Source organism: Mirounga leonina, unplaced genomic scaffold (genome assembly GCF_011800145.1).
Source record: "Mirounga leonina isolate KUSES-001 unplaced genomic scaffold, KU_Mleo_1.0 Mir_128, whole genome shotgun sequence".
Taxonomy (NCBI): domain Eukaryota; kingdom Metazoa; phylum Chordata; class Mammalia; order Carnivora; family Phocidae; genus Mirounga; species Mirounga leonina.
This window is the reverse complement of record NW_023270320.1, coordinates 25,442,127-25,458,506: the sequence shown is the minus strand read 5'-3', so window position 1 is coordinate 25,458,506 and position 16,380 is coordinate 25,442,127. Positions and strand designations below refer to the sequence as shown.

Sequence of the window (16,380 nt, the reverse complement as noted above, 5' to 3'; positions counted from 1 at the left end):
TTAGCCCAGGGTCCATGAACATCTGGGACTCACAAATGTATTTCAAGTTTCAATTCATGAAATTGTATGCAAAATATCAAGTGCGTGTGGATCTTCCTGAAAAGAGAGTTCACAGTTAAATTAGGTTCTCATTTGGGTCTGTAACTAGGGTGAAAAGCATCCTGGCTTACCCAGAACTGTTGCTTTTAGCACAGGAAGCCCTGAGTCCTAGGAACTCCTCAGTCTTGGACAAAAAACTGGGATAGGTGGTCACCCTTTCTTCAACCCAAGAAAGATCAATGAAAAATCATTCAAAGATTCCATTTAAATTCAATGCAAGGTATAAGTAAAAATTAGAAGATTACTTCTTGAGTCAGCGAGTGTTGCTATTCCTTCTTATTTTACCAATGTCCTGAGAATTATTTTATATATAAACCAAAGCTACTGGTATCCTTCCTAGTTTCTAGGCTACCTGCAATTTGTAAATGACCCCGTTGTCACAAGGAACCCTTACCTGTTGTCATGTGTATTTGGTGGCTGTTGCATTACTAGGTTGAGATGCGATTACCCTGGCAAGACCACTCCCCATATCAATCCAGAAGGGAAAACGCATGTCATCATATAAGAATCCTGGTTTGTGGCACGTTAGGAAACTCAGGTGCTCTCAATTGGTCTAGGTGTCAGTGATGACACCTCCAAACAGTGTACATGAAGCTAATTTTCGCCCTCATCGGAGGCAGGCTAGAAGTTAGAACAGTGGCAGGACAGGCCTCTCCATTTTCCCAACACTCCATGTGGAGAAGAATGGGGCCTGTGCCCTCCTGGGAGAAGCCCTATCTGCTAAGGCATACTCAAATTACGGCATCTCTCTCTCTTTTTTTTTTTTATTCTTATGTTAATCCCCATACATTACATCATTAGTTTTAGATGAAGTGTTCCATGATTCATTGTTTGTGCATAACACCCAGTGCTCCATGCAGAACGTGCCCTCCTCAATACCCACCACCAGGCTAACCCATCCTCCCACCCCCCCTCCCCTCTAGAAACCTCAGTTTGTTTTTCAGAGTCCATCGTCTCTCATGGTTCATCTACCCCTCTGATTTCCCCCGCTTCATTCTTCCCCTCCCGCTACCTTCTTCTTCTTCTTTTTTTTTTCTTAACATATATTGCATTATTTGTTTCAGAGGTACAGATCTGAGATTCAACAGTCTTGCACAATTCACAGCGCTTACCAGAGCACACACCCTCCCCAGTGTCCATCACCCAGTCACCCCATCCCTCCCCCACCACCCCCCACTCCAACAACGCTCAGTTTGTTTCCTGCGATTAAGAATTCCTCATATCAGGGCGCCTGGGTGGCTCAGTCGGTTAAGCGACTGCCTTCGGCTCAGGTCATGATCCTGGAGTCCCGGGATCGAGTCCCGCATCGGGCTCCCTGCTCTGTGGGGAGCCTGCTTCTCCCTCTCCCCCTCCCCCTGCTTGTGTTCGCTCTCTCGCTGTGTCTCTCTCTGTCAAATAAATAAATAAAATCTTTAAAAAAAAAAAAAAAGAATTCCTCATATCAGTGAGATCATATGATATATGTCTTTCTCTGTTTGACTTATTTCACTCAACATAATACCCTCCAGTTCCATCCATGTCCTTGCAAATGGCAAGATCTCATTCCTTTTGATGGCTGCATAATATTCCATTGTATATATATACCACTTCTTCTTTATCCATTCATCTGTTGATGGACATCTTGGCTCTTTCCACAGTTTGGCTATTGTGGACATTGCTGCTATAAACATCGGGGTGCACGTACCCCTTCGGTTCCCTACTTTTGTATCTTTGGGGTAAATACCCAGTAGTGCAATTGCTGGATCATATGGTAGTTCTATTTTCAACTTTTTGAGGAACCTCCATACTGTTTTCCAGAGTGGCTGCACCAGCTTGCATTCCCACCAACAGTGTAGGAGGGTTCCCCTAACTCCGCATCCCCGCCAACATCTGTCGTTTCCTGACTTGTTAATTTTAGCCATTCTGACTGGTGTGAGGTGGTATCTCATGGAGGTTTTGATTTGGATTTCCCTGATGCCGAGCGATATTGAGCACTTTTTCATGTGTCTGTTGGCCATTTGGATGTCTTCTTTGGAAAAATGTCTGTTCATGTCTTCTGCCCATTTCTTGATTGGATTCTTTGTTCTTTGGGTGTTGAGTTTGATGAGTTCTTTATAGATGTTGGATACTAGCCCTTTATCTGATATGTCGTTTGCAAATATCTTCTCCCATTCTGTCGGTTGTCTTTTGGTTTTGTTGACTGTTTCCTTTGCTTTGCAAAAGCTTTTTATCTTGATGAAGTCCCAATAGTTCATTTTTGCCCTTGCTTCCCTTGCCTTTGGCGATGTTTCTAGGAAGACGGCATCTCTTTTAATTTCTAGTTTTAATCCACTGGCCTTTGGGGAGGTCTCCTTGGACAGCCTCTTTGGTCTCAGTGGTGCCACAGACAATCATAGGAGGACCGTGAGGCCACCGCTGCGGCGAGCAGTCCTTATGCTGGTGTGGCGGTGGCAGCAAGAATTAATGAGGCTCCAGGGCAAAAGTGCATCTCAGGGGAACAGAGGTGGGATTTTCTAGTCTGGCTGACTCTGACTCAACCAGAAGATTCTCTTTCCGGTATTCACCCTGGGCGCTCTGGTTTTGTTCTATGAAGAAAGGTGACTATTGTTATATGCACATACTTTACAATGTCAAAGTATAAACATAGGTGGCTTTCTTCATCTGTGGAGTTTTTACCTGAAACTTTTGTGGTTTTTGATGATCCATTGTGATCCTCAATCCCCAGGTTTGTTTTTTTTTTTAAAGATTTTATTTGTTTGACAGAGAGACAGACAGTGAGAGGGGGAACATAAGCAGGGGGATGGGAGAGGGAGAAGCAGACTTCCCGCCGAGCAGGGAGCCCAATGCGGAGCTCGATCCCAGGACCCTGGGATCATGACCTGAGCCGAAGGCAGACGCCCAACAACTGAGCCACCCAGGCGCCCCAAATCCCCAGGTTTTTAAGAGTCACATATCGTTTGAGAACACCTGTTCCGTTCTCATCATACCTGCATTAGTAGAAGTGATTCATGCAATTTTATACATAAGTTCTATGAAACTGTAAGTACATTATCTCAAGATGGCAAATGTGAGAGACTTGGGCCACCCATTTCCCCCTGTGGGTCTAAACCAAACAACACTATTAATCACAGTGTTCTTTTTGTTAAGCCTAGACTCAGCTTCAAAAATTTTCTCAACTTCTACCAGACATCTGGCAATGGCAAATTTTTTATTTATATAAAAAATATATTTATTTATATATGTGTGTGTGTACATATACACATACATAATAGATATGTCCATTCTTTTCATTTTTAAAACGAACAGTTCTCGGGCGCCTGGGTGGCTCAGTCGGTTGAGCGACTGCCTTCGGCTCAGGTCATGATCCTGGAGTCCCGGGATCGAGTCCCGCGTCGGGCTCCCTGCTCGGCAGAGAGTCTGCTTCTCCCTCTGCCCTTCACCCTGCTCGTGCTCTCTCTCTCAAATAAATAAATAAAATCTTTAAAAAAAAATAAATAAATAAAATAAATAAAACGAACAGTTCTCTAAAAATTCTATACCAGCCCACGTGTCCTGCTTTTGAGTTAAAAAAAAAATTATCACTCTATGCACACCATGTATACCCCAACCAACTGAGCCACCCAGGTGCCCCCCCCCTTTTTTTAAAGATTTTATTTATTTATTTGAGACGTATACCCCTACACACGTAATTATGGAGAAATGCATCATCTAATGGCCGATGCTTTGCCCTCAGAGAATGACCATAAACCTTTGGCTTGTTAACCGGTTCCTTCTGCCCTTCCTGATAGCCAATAGCTATGCATCATTTGCAACTTGAGGTGAAGCTCGGACATGAAGAACACAGTGAAGCAGCACAAATATGACAGCTCAGTAGCACAAGCTCTGGAGTTCAGCACCGAGTAGGCTCCAAATCTATATCCTAACTCTGCAATTTGTAAGTTCTTCTAATTTCTCTCTGAGTCTCAGATTCTTATAAAATGGAGAACGTAACACCTCCCTCACAGGGTTGTTAAGAAGTAAATGAGGGGGCACCTGGGTGGCTCAGTTGGTTGAGCAACTGCCTTCGGCTCAGGTCATGATCCTGGAGTCCCAGGATCGAGTCCCACATCCGGCTCCCTGCTCGGCAGGGAGTTTGCTTCTCCCTCTGACCCTCGCCCCTTTCATGATCTCTCTCTCTCTCATTCTCTCTCTCAAATAAATAAATAAAATCTTAAAAAAAAAAAGAATCAATAAAGTCATCAAGGTGGAGCATCTTGGGTAATATAACCATTAATACAGAGGGGAGGGCGCCTGGGTGGCTCAGTTGGTTGGGCGACTGCTTTCAGCTCAGGTCATGATCCTGGAGTCCTGGGATTGAGTCCCGCATTGGGCTCCCGGCTCGGCGGGGAGCCTGCTTCTCCCTCTGACCCTCCCCCCTCTCATGCTCTCTCTATCTCATTCTCTCTCAAATGAATAAATAAAATCTTTAAAAAAAAAAAAAAGAAGTAAATGAGGGACACCTGGGTGGCTCAGTCGGTTAGGCATCCGACTCTTGGTTTCGGCTCAGGTCATGATCTCAGGGTCATGGGATCAAGCCCCACATGGGGCTCTGCACTCGGCGTGGAGTCTGCTTGAGTTCTCTCTCTCCCTCTCCCACGGCCCCTCCTCTCCTCTTCCTCTCTCTAAAGAAGAAAAAAAAGAGAAAGTAAATGGTATTTTGGATAAAGAGCCTAGTACACTGTGCAGCAATTAATAGGCCCCCAACAAATGGCCTTCATGATGGCCAAGTGGGACCTATTCCATAGCTGACCACAATTCAAAGCCCAGTCTAACACAGGGGCTGGGGCATGGCTGACAGAGGCAAAAGCTGAGGGAAAATTACAAAGTAGGGCTCGGGCTCCTCTGTTCAACACACATTTACTGAAAAAAAAAAGGATTAAAATATAAAATTTTAAAAAAATAATTTTTTTAAAGAAATGAGCATTAATAGGGCGCCTGGGTGGCTCAGTCGTTAAGCGTCTGCCTTCGGCTCAGGTCATGATCCCAGGGTCCTGGGATCGAGTCCCACATCGGGCTCCCTGCTCGGCAGGAAGCCTGCTTCTCGCTCTCACACTCCCCCTGCTTGTGTTCCTGCTCTCGCTATCTCTCTCTCTGTCAAATAAATAAATAAAATCTTAAAAAAAAAAAAAAGAAATGAGCATTAATAAATGAGTGTCCACCATATGCCAGGTCCCATGCTGGGCACTGGAGTCCAAAATGAGAAGGGAACAAGGGATGAGAGCAGAGGGTGGGAAGCCCTCTACCCCTAGACCCTCCCTATCACTACCCATCTGGCTTGAAATTCAAAGCCCAGCAAATTCAAGATACAGAGATGTGTTTTCATGGATAATAATATCACACCTTTTCTTTGCAGTTCCAATAGGTATGGATCAGTATTTGTTCTGTGGTAAGTGAAATTTACTTGAGATGAAAGTTACCGTTGCCAAAGTTTTCAAACCCCATTTCCTTCATATGAAAACCTAATTTGTTAAGAATTTCCTTAAATTCTGGCCAGAGTACTATTCTTTCATCTTCTGTGTTTTTCCATGGTGTGAGATCCAGGAACCTGTTTGTAATAAAAAGAACAACAGATTGGCTAAAATGTGACTTACATTCCACTACAGATATCTATGAATAGATTCCCACTGACTTGATCCCTTGAATTGTATTATTTGGGTTATTAATGTGAAAGGAGGATATAACCTATAAAACCATGCATGTCCAAGACAAACGCCTCCTATAAAACAAGTAACCCTAGGGGCGCCTGGGTGGCTCAGTTGGTTAAGCAACTGCCTTCGGCTCAGGTCATGATCCTGGAGTCCCTGGATCGAGTCCTGCATCAGGCTCCCTGCTCGGCGGGGAGTCTGCTTCTCCTTCTGACACTCCCTCTTCTCATGCTCTCTCTCTCTATCTCATTCTCTCTCTCAAATAAATAAACAAAAAATCTTAAAAAAAATTAAAAAAAAACAAAAACAAGTAACCCTATAAATTCCAATATTAGCTCTTGGGCATTCTGAGTTTGCTCGCACACACTAATTAAACGCATGCACGGATTTGTTCATTAGGTCAAGAGCAGAGAGGAGGTGTCCACCTTTTTGGGGCTTTTCCTTTGACATCTGCATGGACCTGCGAGGATGTCAACAGTGCCCCCTGCCTTCTGTTAAAATGGTCAAACCTGGTGGGAATTCCTGAGGGAAGGGGTTCCTTAACTGCTGTGTACAACTCTTCAAAGCTTATCATGATCTAGTCTTGGAGTTTCAGCCTGTAAGAAATTAAGAACACAGGAGAAGGGAAACGGGGAAACATTGAGACATATTCCATATACAAATAGAAGATCATAGTTCTATCCCAGCAGACACAACAACCAGATCCCTTTTTAAAATGTTTATCCCTTTTAGCTCAGATATTATGTTTTAGCTTTTAAGATGCTGTCTTGAGGAGCACCTGGCTGGCTCAGTCGTTAAGCGTCTGCCTTTGGCTCAGGTCATGATCCCAGGCTCCTGGGATCGAGCCCCGCATCAGGCTCCCTGCCCCGCGGGAAGCCTGCTTCTCCCTCTCCTGCTCCCCCTGCTTGTGTTCCCTCTCTCGCTGTGTCTCTCTCTGTCAAATAAATAAATAAAATCTTAAAAAGAAAAAAGATGCTGTCTTGAATTTTACAAGTTTATTCAAGGGGATGTGGAACAGAATTAGTAATCTAAATTAAAATGAAGACAGCAGACTTTGAAACAAGGGTTACCAGTCATAAAGCAAGTCTTCATAAATATACGTTGTGTGTTTATGTGTGTGTGCGAGGGAGGAAAAGAAGACAGAGAGAGAGAGAGAGAGAGAGGACCGATTGTAATCCTGCTTGCCTATACGGCAGGGTTGGGTTTTGTGTTGTACTGTGGTAGAAGTCGGATTGTAGAAGACAGAAGGAAAGACTGACAGCAGGGAAACATTCTTAATTCCTCTGATGCCTGCCCTGCCGGCTGAACCACCCCCCCAACTCCACAGCCCTCAGCCCTCAGTTCGCCCTTCCTGTGCTCCTACTTCGTGTGGACTGAGTGACTTACGCTAGTCAAAAGGCTCCGTGCCAGGTGACATACCTGTGCAGGGGTTGTTGATGCTGCTTGGGACTGATATATCTTCTCAGAAATTTAGACAACACCATGAGAAGCCCATCTCTATGAGAATTCAAGGATCCACAGGAACAAAAATAAGATACAGTGATAAGAAAAGAAGAACGGTTGGCCCTATTGGTCATTGATGGTACTAGGGGTTGTTTCTATCCTAGAAATGGTATGACCTTCAACCTTGGTCATCTTTCCTCCCTCTTCTCCTTCCGGATCCTGTTTAATTAATTCACAAATTCAATAAAAAGTTATTGAGAACTGAACACTTAACCAAACACTGGGATCCAAAGGTCATGAAGACATGGTCTCTGCTACCACAAATGTTGGTCTAGTTGGGGACAGCCAAGTATATGATGATTAGTGCAGAGCAGAGTACAGAAGCTAGAAGGACCCTAATACAGCCACTTGAAGCAGAATGAAGGCTGAGACACAGGATGAAGAATGTGTGTCAGGGAAGGTTACCTAGAAAGGACAAGGCTTGGGGTGAATTTTGAAGGATGAGCAACCAGTGAGTGGGCAAAAAGTGTGTGTGTGTGTGTGTGAATGAGAGTGAGCAGGGGGTGAGGAATTGGACAGAAGCCATATAAGGAAACAGCTGAAGAAGAAGGTGAGAGAAAGCTAGATGTGTGCGGAGTATTGCAGGTGGATCATAGGGCTGGGGTGGCAGATGCGCAGAGGTGTGGAGGCGTGGAGAGAGACTGGAAAGAGAGGAGGCCAGGGAGGTGTGTGGGGTCAGGTTGCAAGAGACCTTAAGTAGCAGTGGCAGGAACAGGAACAGGAACAGGTAAGGAACTGCTTTCTACCCCGAAAGCTGTAGAGTACCATGGGAGGACAGTAAGCAGAGGAGACAAATCAGATGGATGTTATGGAATGATTGCTTTGGCCGCAATGAAGTCACTGGCCTAGCAAAGGGCCAGACCAGAGGCAGGGTAAAGAGTTGAGAGTTAGGGCGCCTGGGTGGCTCAGTTGGTTAAGCAACTGCCTTCGGCTCAGGTCATGATCTGGAGTCCCAGGATCGAGTCCCGCATCGGGCTCCCGGCTCGGCAGGGAGTCTGCTTCTCCCTCTGACCCTCCCCCCTCTCATGTGCTCTCTCTCTCCTCTCATCCTCTCTCTCAAATAAATAAATAAAATCTTAAAAAAAAAAAAAAAGAGTTGAGTTACTGATGGAAGCCGGGTGAGAGCCTGACGAGTGGTAGTGTAGAAAGGAGGGGGGTGAGAGCCTGACGAGTGGTAGTGTAGAAAGGAGGGGATGGGCGTAAGCAGGGCTAAGTAAACATATTTAAGAATTTCTCTCCACCCTCCTTCATGGAGCCCAGCTACCTCCAGCATAGTCAAGGAACCTTGGCCCTTTTAGAGTCTGAGAAATATACTCTGCAAACAGAGTGGGGCAATGTACCCTAAATTCTTGAGTGTGACTTCAACTCCTGTTTTTGTTGGTTTGTTTTTTTAATTTTTTTTTTAATGATCAACATTAAATCCTCTCCAGGTTTCCACTCCAGCCCCTCTACTCACCTCAGGAGGCTAGTCATCTTCCTGGCCTAAAAGCCAGGAGGACCTAGTCTGAGTCTTTAATGCTGAGTACTTCCTGGGACACTACAGAGATAGGCCCCAGCCCTTTATGCTATATATGATTTTGGAAGTGATTTCTCCTGGCCAGGCCCAGACACAATAGGTAATCCTTATGGAAAAATGGTAACATTTAAAAAATAAAAACCAACTTAATTAAAAGAAAAAAGTAATTAATATCATTACGCTGCCCAAAGATAATCACTCCTAACATTTTGCTGTTCGACATTCGTGTTCTTTTTCTGTGTGTATTATTAACATAGATGAGATTATTATTATATAGTTTTATACAGACAGATAGATCCTAATACCTTGTTCTTTTCACCTCACCTTATTATATGAACATTACTCGTGTTATTACAAACTTTTGGGGAAGGGTTATTTTCCTGGCTGTGTGATATTCCATCGTGTGTGTGATGTTTACTTAGCCATTTCCCTAATGGTGGTTATTAGATTCATTCCAAGTTCTATTATAAATAACTCTCTAATGAAGATTTTTATGCAACCAGCTTTTCTCTGCATTTTCAATGATTTTCTTGAAGTAACTTTCCATTAGAATTACTGAGTCAAAGAAAATAAATATTTAACCTTCTTAATACAATTACCTCCATCAAGTCTACAAGTGGGTACTCTCTCCATCAATGGATAAAAGTGTGAAGATAGGAGTTTGAAGCCAATTCTACTTCTTTTTTTTTAAGATTTTATTTATTTATTTGACAGAGAGAGAGAGAGAGAGCCCAAGCAGGGGGAGGAACAGAGGGTGAGGGAGAAGCAGGCTCCCCACTGAGCAAGGAGCCTGATGTGGGGCTTGATCCCAGGACCCTGAGATCATGACCTGAGCCAAAGGCAGATGCTTAACTGACTGAGCCACCCCGAAGCTAATTCCATTGCTTATTGACTGAATTATTTGGGGCAAGTTGTTTAACCTCTCTGAGTCTAAGCTTCGTTATCTGTAAAATGGAGATGCCTACCTCACAGAATCATGAAATTTAAAAGATGTAGCATGTAATTGGGCACAAGGTCTGGTGCGCAGTAAGTGTTCAACCTAAATATTGGTTCCTTCTTCCCTTCTGCTATTCCTTTTTCCATTGTTGGGTAAAAATGAAATGACCTTCAGGTTTCTTCCATTTCCTATTAGTCAGACATTTAGATCATGGTTGCAACATCTTAACCACAAGGCATGTGAAGTAGATAACTGCACAATAAGGGCACACTGTTTGTATTTGGCTTATAGAACCTTCTGATACTATGTAATTGAATTGCTAATAAATACTTGGTACATTTGTTACTGTTACTGCATTTCTGAACAGAGCTAGTGTTTTATATATTTTTCTATTTTTTCCTTATGCAAATTATTTACCAGCTCTGGTCTCAGCCTCCCCATCAGAAAAAATAAGGATAATACCTGTCCTATCTTTTTGTGGAATGAGCATTTCTTGCTAACTATGGAGCTTTTTACTCACAGACCAACGACCCACGCACTGAACGAGATACAGATAGGATTAGCCACACAAGTCAGAGACACAGAAAAGGAAGAGGAAAGAAGAAACTAACCTTTATCCAAAGTTTGTATTTTATGAATATTAATCACACACACACACACACACAATCACGAGAGGTGCTTCACAGGTACTCAGATTTAACAGACAGGGAAACTGAAATCCAGAAGGTTAAGCAACTTTCTCAAGTTGCCAAGACACAACACTAAACCGTATCCTGAAATGCAGAAGGGCATACTTCTGTTATATTGGCTTAGTCATTATTAACACTATCGTGGAGTTGAACAATTCATTGTTTTACTAACTTGCACGTTATTGCTTAGAGAGAAAAGCACAAGGTAAATTCATCTGGGAAATTTATTTTCTTAGTTCTGCTCAAAGGACCCCTTTAAAGGAAGCCGCATTGATAACTACAGTACATCAGTGACACCAGGGGAAACTGATGTGTGTGTGGTGAGGGGAAGGAAGAGTGAAAGCGATTTCACGATCCCTTAGTTTCATTTGTTTTCACATTATAAAAAATATAAATTGGAAGACAGTTCAGAAAGGAGAGGCACAGAAGGAAAAGGCTTCTTCTATTCCTGAGAGCTCCTTTCACAGAAATATTCTTAGGACCAGTCAGAGTGATACCCCCACGCTACCCCCAAAAGGAATAAAGATGCAGGCAAAAAATTGGCCAAGAGTGTAAACTAAAAAACAAATATTTCTATCAGGTAAAACTACATGAAATTGCAGCTTTGTAGGCCCAAATCAGTCAAATATCATCATTTTCATGTTTCCACCTATATATGTGACATTGTTCCCTAAGTCTCGAGAGAGTTGTTTCTGGGAACTGACTTCAAAAGTGCCACTTGGTAGTTAGGGTTTTGGTGAGCTATTGCCTTTAAGTTCTATTCATCACTTTTAAAATGAAACTCGGAAATATTTTGACAGATATTTCAAACCACGTAAAAGAAAAATAACTTAATTACCACTGAATCTGTCTTCCAAGTCCTGTGCTTCTTTCATTTCTTCACCTGAAAAATCACACATAGAATAGGGTAGAGTAGCTTTGCATATAATTTGGTGGCTAAATGCATAATACTGTATAGGAATATCTACATTACTCCAGCTATGGGAGGGGGTATTAAATAAGGGACTAGAAGCTCTGCTGCCCACTAGTTGTGTGCAAAGCTTGAGCAAAGCCACTCACCTTTCTGGACTTCAGTTTACATCTATATAAAATAAAGATAGTAACTTGCCTCGTGGAGTAATTTGTGAGTATGACATGAAACGTTATAAAGTGGGAGACCTTTATAATTATGAAGTTGTTATAAAATTACAAGAGCTGGTTATTGTATGTTAATAAAGAGCAATGCTGTGGATCACTGAGCATTATATCTCTCTGGTTTGAAAGAAGCTTTGATTGTTTTCAGTTACCTCTTGCAGGGTAAGGAGAGAGCCATCTACAAAGACAGGCTTCGCTTGATCCCAACGCAACACCAAAGACAACGTGTCTGTGCTCTTGTAGACCAGTGAATGTGTTTAGTGTAGACAGACCCATCTCTAAGATTACTCTGTGGGCTTAACTGATGTAAACAGGCTTCACAAGGGGATCAGATCGATTGGGCAATTACGAAGTGCCCATTTTATGATTCCAGTTGTGTGGAGAGATGGTTGAAGACCACCTGGTTTCCTAGATTTTACCTATTTGCATATTCAGTGCATTCAGCCAATGTCACCTCAGCAAGTAGTCAGCGAGCATTCTTAGAAGATCTGCTTGGGCTCGGCGCCAAGACAAAGACCTGGCCATTGCCCTCCAGGGCCTCCCACCTGAGCCTGGGGGCCAGACAGGTGACTTATAACCAGGCTGTGGTAGCCAGCAGAGAAGACTTAAAAAGCTATAGGGAAAGGGAGGAGGGAGAGAGCAATTCTAGCAGAAACCATTTATCAGGAAGCTCTGTTGAGAAGGAGGAATTAAGTCAAAGTGGGTGGCTAGGAAGGGAAGGAATTCAAATAGGTGGATTGTTCGATACAGGAAACCAGGAGGCTAGGTGGCCGGTCACCTGCCAGCTAAAGGGGGAATATGACTGGAGATTGGGGGGGGGGGGGTGCTGAGAGGGCTTTGAAGGCCAGCCAGGAACTGAGGCATTAGGACTTTATTCTGTAGGAAGCAGGGAGACATCCTAAAGGCCTCCAAGCAGGCACATAACGCAAACCAAGATGGAGGTCAGGTCTCTCATCTGAGGGTAGGTGGGGAGATTAAGGAACCTTTCGCTTCCCACTGACGCAGGAGCCCTGAAAGGCAGACATCCCTCAGGGTAGGCAACTGACCTGAACCGTAAGTTCCTTGAAGGGCAGGGTCAGGGTCTTAGTCACCTTTGTTTCCTTGCTGTCAGGCACAATGCCTGGTGATTAAAAAAGAAAGAGACAGGAAGGAGGGAGGGAGAGAGGAAGAACATTTGCTGAACGAATCAAATTCAGGCAGGGGTATGAATGCACTGGGATGCAGGCTGAGCCCGGGCCCCACAGGGCGAGTGTCTCACGGTCCAGCCCCAGCTTGGAGGGGTCGGGCAAGAGCCTCCCACCAACCCGGAGAAAGTTGCTCTCAAAACAGAGGTCGTAGCGCCTACCTCCGTTCTGCAGGACAACTAACCGTGACCACGACGTGAAGGGCTTAGTCCAGGGAGCCGCACAAAGCGGTCACTGAATTAAGTTTGGGGGAGCTCAGTGTCCTGCAGGATGGTAGACACAGTGAAGGAACCTCTGGGGCCGGTGAAGGCCCGGAGGACGCTGGGCTTAGCGAGGAGGGGGGGCTCGTGTTCCCGCGTCGCACGCGAGCAGGACAAGCCCCCCCTCCCCACCCCCCCCCCGAGCCGGAGCGGACCCCCCGCCGCGCGCCCGCCCACTCACCTGCGGGCCGGCGCCCGCGGGCTCCGCTTGGGCAGCGCCCGAGCCCTGCGGGGTTCCCCCGGGGCGCCGTCTCCCCCGACGGCCGCGGCGCGGGGCCGGAGCCCGGGTGTCCGCCGCCCCGGGACCGCGCCGCGCGCTCGCAGGCGCTCCGGACGCCGCGGGGGTCGGGAGGGACGCGCGGAGGGCCGCGCCCTGCTTTCGCGGTCTCTGCCGCGGCGGTTTGGGGAGCCGCGGGTTGAGAAGGGGGCACCAAGACTGCAGAGTGCTCCGATGAGCGCCAGCGCCCTTCCGGCCTCCCCTCCACTGCCGCCGCCGCCCCGAGATCGCGCCCCTCGTCGCGCAGCCTCCGTCCCCGGCGTCCCTGGATTCTGTCCCGGAGGGGGCGCGAGGCGCAGGGCGGGCTGGAGGCTGGCACCGGCCGCGGCCCCAGCGCGCAGCACGCCTTCCGCACGGCGCTTCTCCGGAAGCCGAGGGAAGAGCCCTAGGGCGCGGACCCGACCCCAGCCGCACCCCGGGGTGGGTCTGCCACCCCAGGGCCCGAGCTGCCCCCCGGAGGCGCCCGGGGGCGGAGCGCGCGCGCCTGCCCGGCCCTCCCGGCGCAGGGATCTGGTCGCGCCGCGGGGTCGGTGGCCCGGGTGGGGGCCCGGGTGTTGGGGTCCTCTGAACCGCAGGCATGGGCCGGGCACGAGAAGGTAACTGCAAGAAAGGGGTTAATCTGAAAATAGCTCATTCTTTGTTCTTTGTATATTAAGCAAATCATCCCGCTCACCTCTGGATAAATCAGAAAACAGCCAAGATTTACCGAGTTAGGCGGCAGGTCCTACCGCCTCCCTAGCTCTCTGTTTTCTCAAAACAGCTACTACGGGCTGTGTACCTCTCTACACAGCTTCTCCGGGAAGGTTAGAATAAACAGGTCTTCTCCTTACCAGGACGTTCTATTAGCATTCCATGTTCTTTGCATTTCCACGTCAATTTTAGAATCAGTTTGTCAAGTTCTACCCCCAAAAGAGCTTGCAGGGATTTTGATCAGGGTTGCATTGGATCTGTTTTGTCAAATTTATTCCTAAATATTTCATATTTTTTATGCTATTGTAAATGTCATTTTTAAAAATATTTTATTTATTTAATTTAGAGAGAGCGCGCGCGCGAGCGAGCGAGCAGGGGGAAGGGCAAAGGGAGAGGGAAAGAATCCCAAATAGGCTCCCCGCTGAGCAGGGAGCCCGACCTGGGGCTGGATCTCAGGACCAGGACATCCTGACCTGAGCGGAATCAAGAGGCGGTGGCTTAACCACTGAGCCACCCAGGTGCCCTGTAAAAGTTACTTCTTAATTGAATTTCCAAGTGTTTAATGCTAATATATAGAAATACAATTGATTTTTGTACATTGATCTCTTATTCTACTAAACCTTGATACTGGATTTCTAGCTCCCAGAACTGTGAGAAAATAAAGTTTTGCTGTGTTGAAGCACCCAATTTGTGGAAATTTGTTACAGCAGCCCTAGGAAATGAATACAAAGATATTGCAATCCTCAACTGTAATTGTGGATTTGTCTATTTCTCCTTGTAATTACATCAATTTCTGTTTCATGTATCTTAAAGCTCTGTTTTTAGATGAATAAACATATAGGATTGTTGTGTCCTCTTGAGAAACCAACACCTTCCTCCTTATGAAATGATCTTCTTCACCCCTGATGACATTCTTTCTCTTACAGCTTTTTCTACCTGTTTACTTTTAGCCTATTTGTGTCTTATGTTTAAAGTGCATTTCTTATGGCAGGCAGGTACTTGGGGTCTTGCTTTCTTTTCCCATATGATAGTCACTGCTTTGACTTTATTCTTTTTGTTTACTATTTTGAGGCTTCATTTGTATGTCTTTTTAAAAGTAGGGAGGTTTTTTTCCCCCGGTAGTTTCATGTACTATTGACAAGTTTTTAGTAAAAATCAGAGACCTGGAATGGCTACATATGATCTCCCTCTAGTGGCCACATTGAATAATGTTATGAAATTCAAACTGTTGTTTCAGAGCACAACCTCTCCCTGGCAAGCTATGCCTATTAAACAGTTGTGTCAACCTCTTATTAATATGACTTTAGTGTTTCCCACAGCAGTGAATAAACCCCTCATGGTCCCAAGAGATGCCCAGTGTTTAAATAGTCCAAGAAGGGAAACTCGGCAATCTTGAAACCTGACAGTATAGTAGCCACCCAAAATAATTAACCGTTATGGTGTTATTAATACCTTAATAAGAAATTCAGAAAATATATAATGGTTGACGTAGGATAGTCATGGAAATAAGGAATGAAAATGATGACTTTCAAAAACATTCAGAAGACAAATAGAAAGCCTAAAATAAAGTGACAGAAATAAACATTTTAAATATGTGTAGTCATTCCTTTGCAGCTTCCTTTGAATCTATAATTATTTCAACAAAATTTAACATATCAGTGGTCATGATAAATGGACATGGATCCAAACTCTCTAGCCAAAAGAATCAACATTTTTCTTAAAAAAGGAAAAAAATAAAATATGGACGTTTACAGAGAACGTACATAAAACATACAGAATGGAGAAAAGTAAAGGGCTAGAAAAAGACTAACTAAGAGAATACAGACCAAATGACACCAGGTATTGCTTTGTTCCTTTAGGGGGAAAAGACTTTAAGGTGAAAGCATTAATGCAGATAAAGAGGATCACAACTTAAGGATTAAAAGTTAAATTTACTAGGAAGGAATAACAATTCAAATCTTGTATTCCTTTAAAATTAAAACCCTAAAATATGTAAAGGAAAATTTGACAGAGCCACAAGGAGCGATTGATAAGACAACCATTAGCGTGGCTATGATTTTATATGGCAGACAATCGTTACAATCATATTTCTGCTAGTATAATTACTACTACTTTATATGATGAAATTCTGTATACCTATATTTCATACTGCTCCACAAAAACTATGGAAAAAGTTGAGAACTGTTGCACTAGAAATTGAAGCATTTTATTTCCTATTGATTGAACAACTATTATGTTTAAGGTATCATGGTGTCTTCTATATGCTAAAAGAGTAAGCTGTTGTACTTATTTCGTTTAGCCATTTAAAAATGTGTTAGCTGGCGGGGTCTGGGTGGCTCAGTCAGTTAAGCGTCTGACTCTTGATTTTGGCTCGGGTCATGATCTCGGGGAGATGGAGCTCTGTGCTGATGATGGAACCTCCTTAGGA

The 16,380-nt window shown here is 44.6% G+C and overlaps 1 long non-coding RNA gene across 6 annotated transcripts; it reads right to left on the bottom strand.

Annotated features, from left to right (window-relative positions):
* Positions 1–4,700: 4,700 nt before the first annotated feature.
* LOC118010067 lies at positions 4,701–13,079 on the bottom strand. Of its 6 annotated transcripts, none has more exons than XR_004679107.1 (6): positions 12,588–13,075; positions 11,246–11,290; positions 7,182–7,259; positions 6,188–6,358; positions 5,458–5,662; positions 4,701–4,739 (listed from the first exon to the last, which is right to left on the bottom strand). It is a non-coding gene; the product is annotated as an uncharacterized LOC118010067 (long non-coding RNA). The 6 variants fall into 6 exon arrangements; XR_004679108.1 differs by lacking the exon at positions 4,701–4,739 and adding an exon at positions 11,961–12,154 and having other exon boundaries at positions 12,588–13,079; XR_004679110.1 differs by lacking the exon at positions 4,701–4,739 and adding an exon at positions 11,996–12,154 and having other exon boundaries at positions 12,588–13,079.
* Between the last annotated feature and the right edge of the window lie 3,301 nt (positions 13,080–16,380).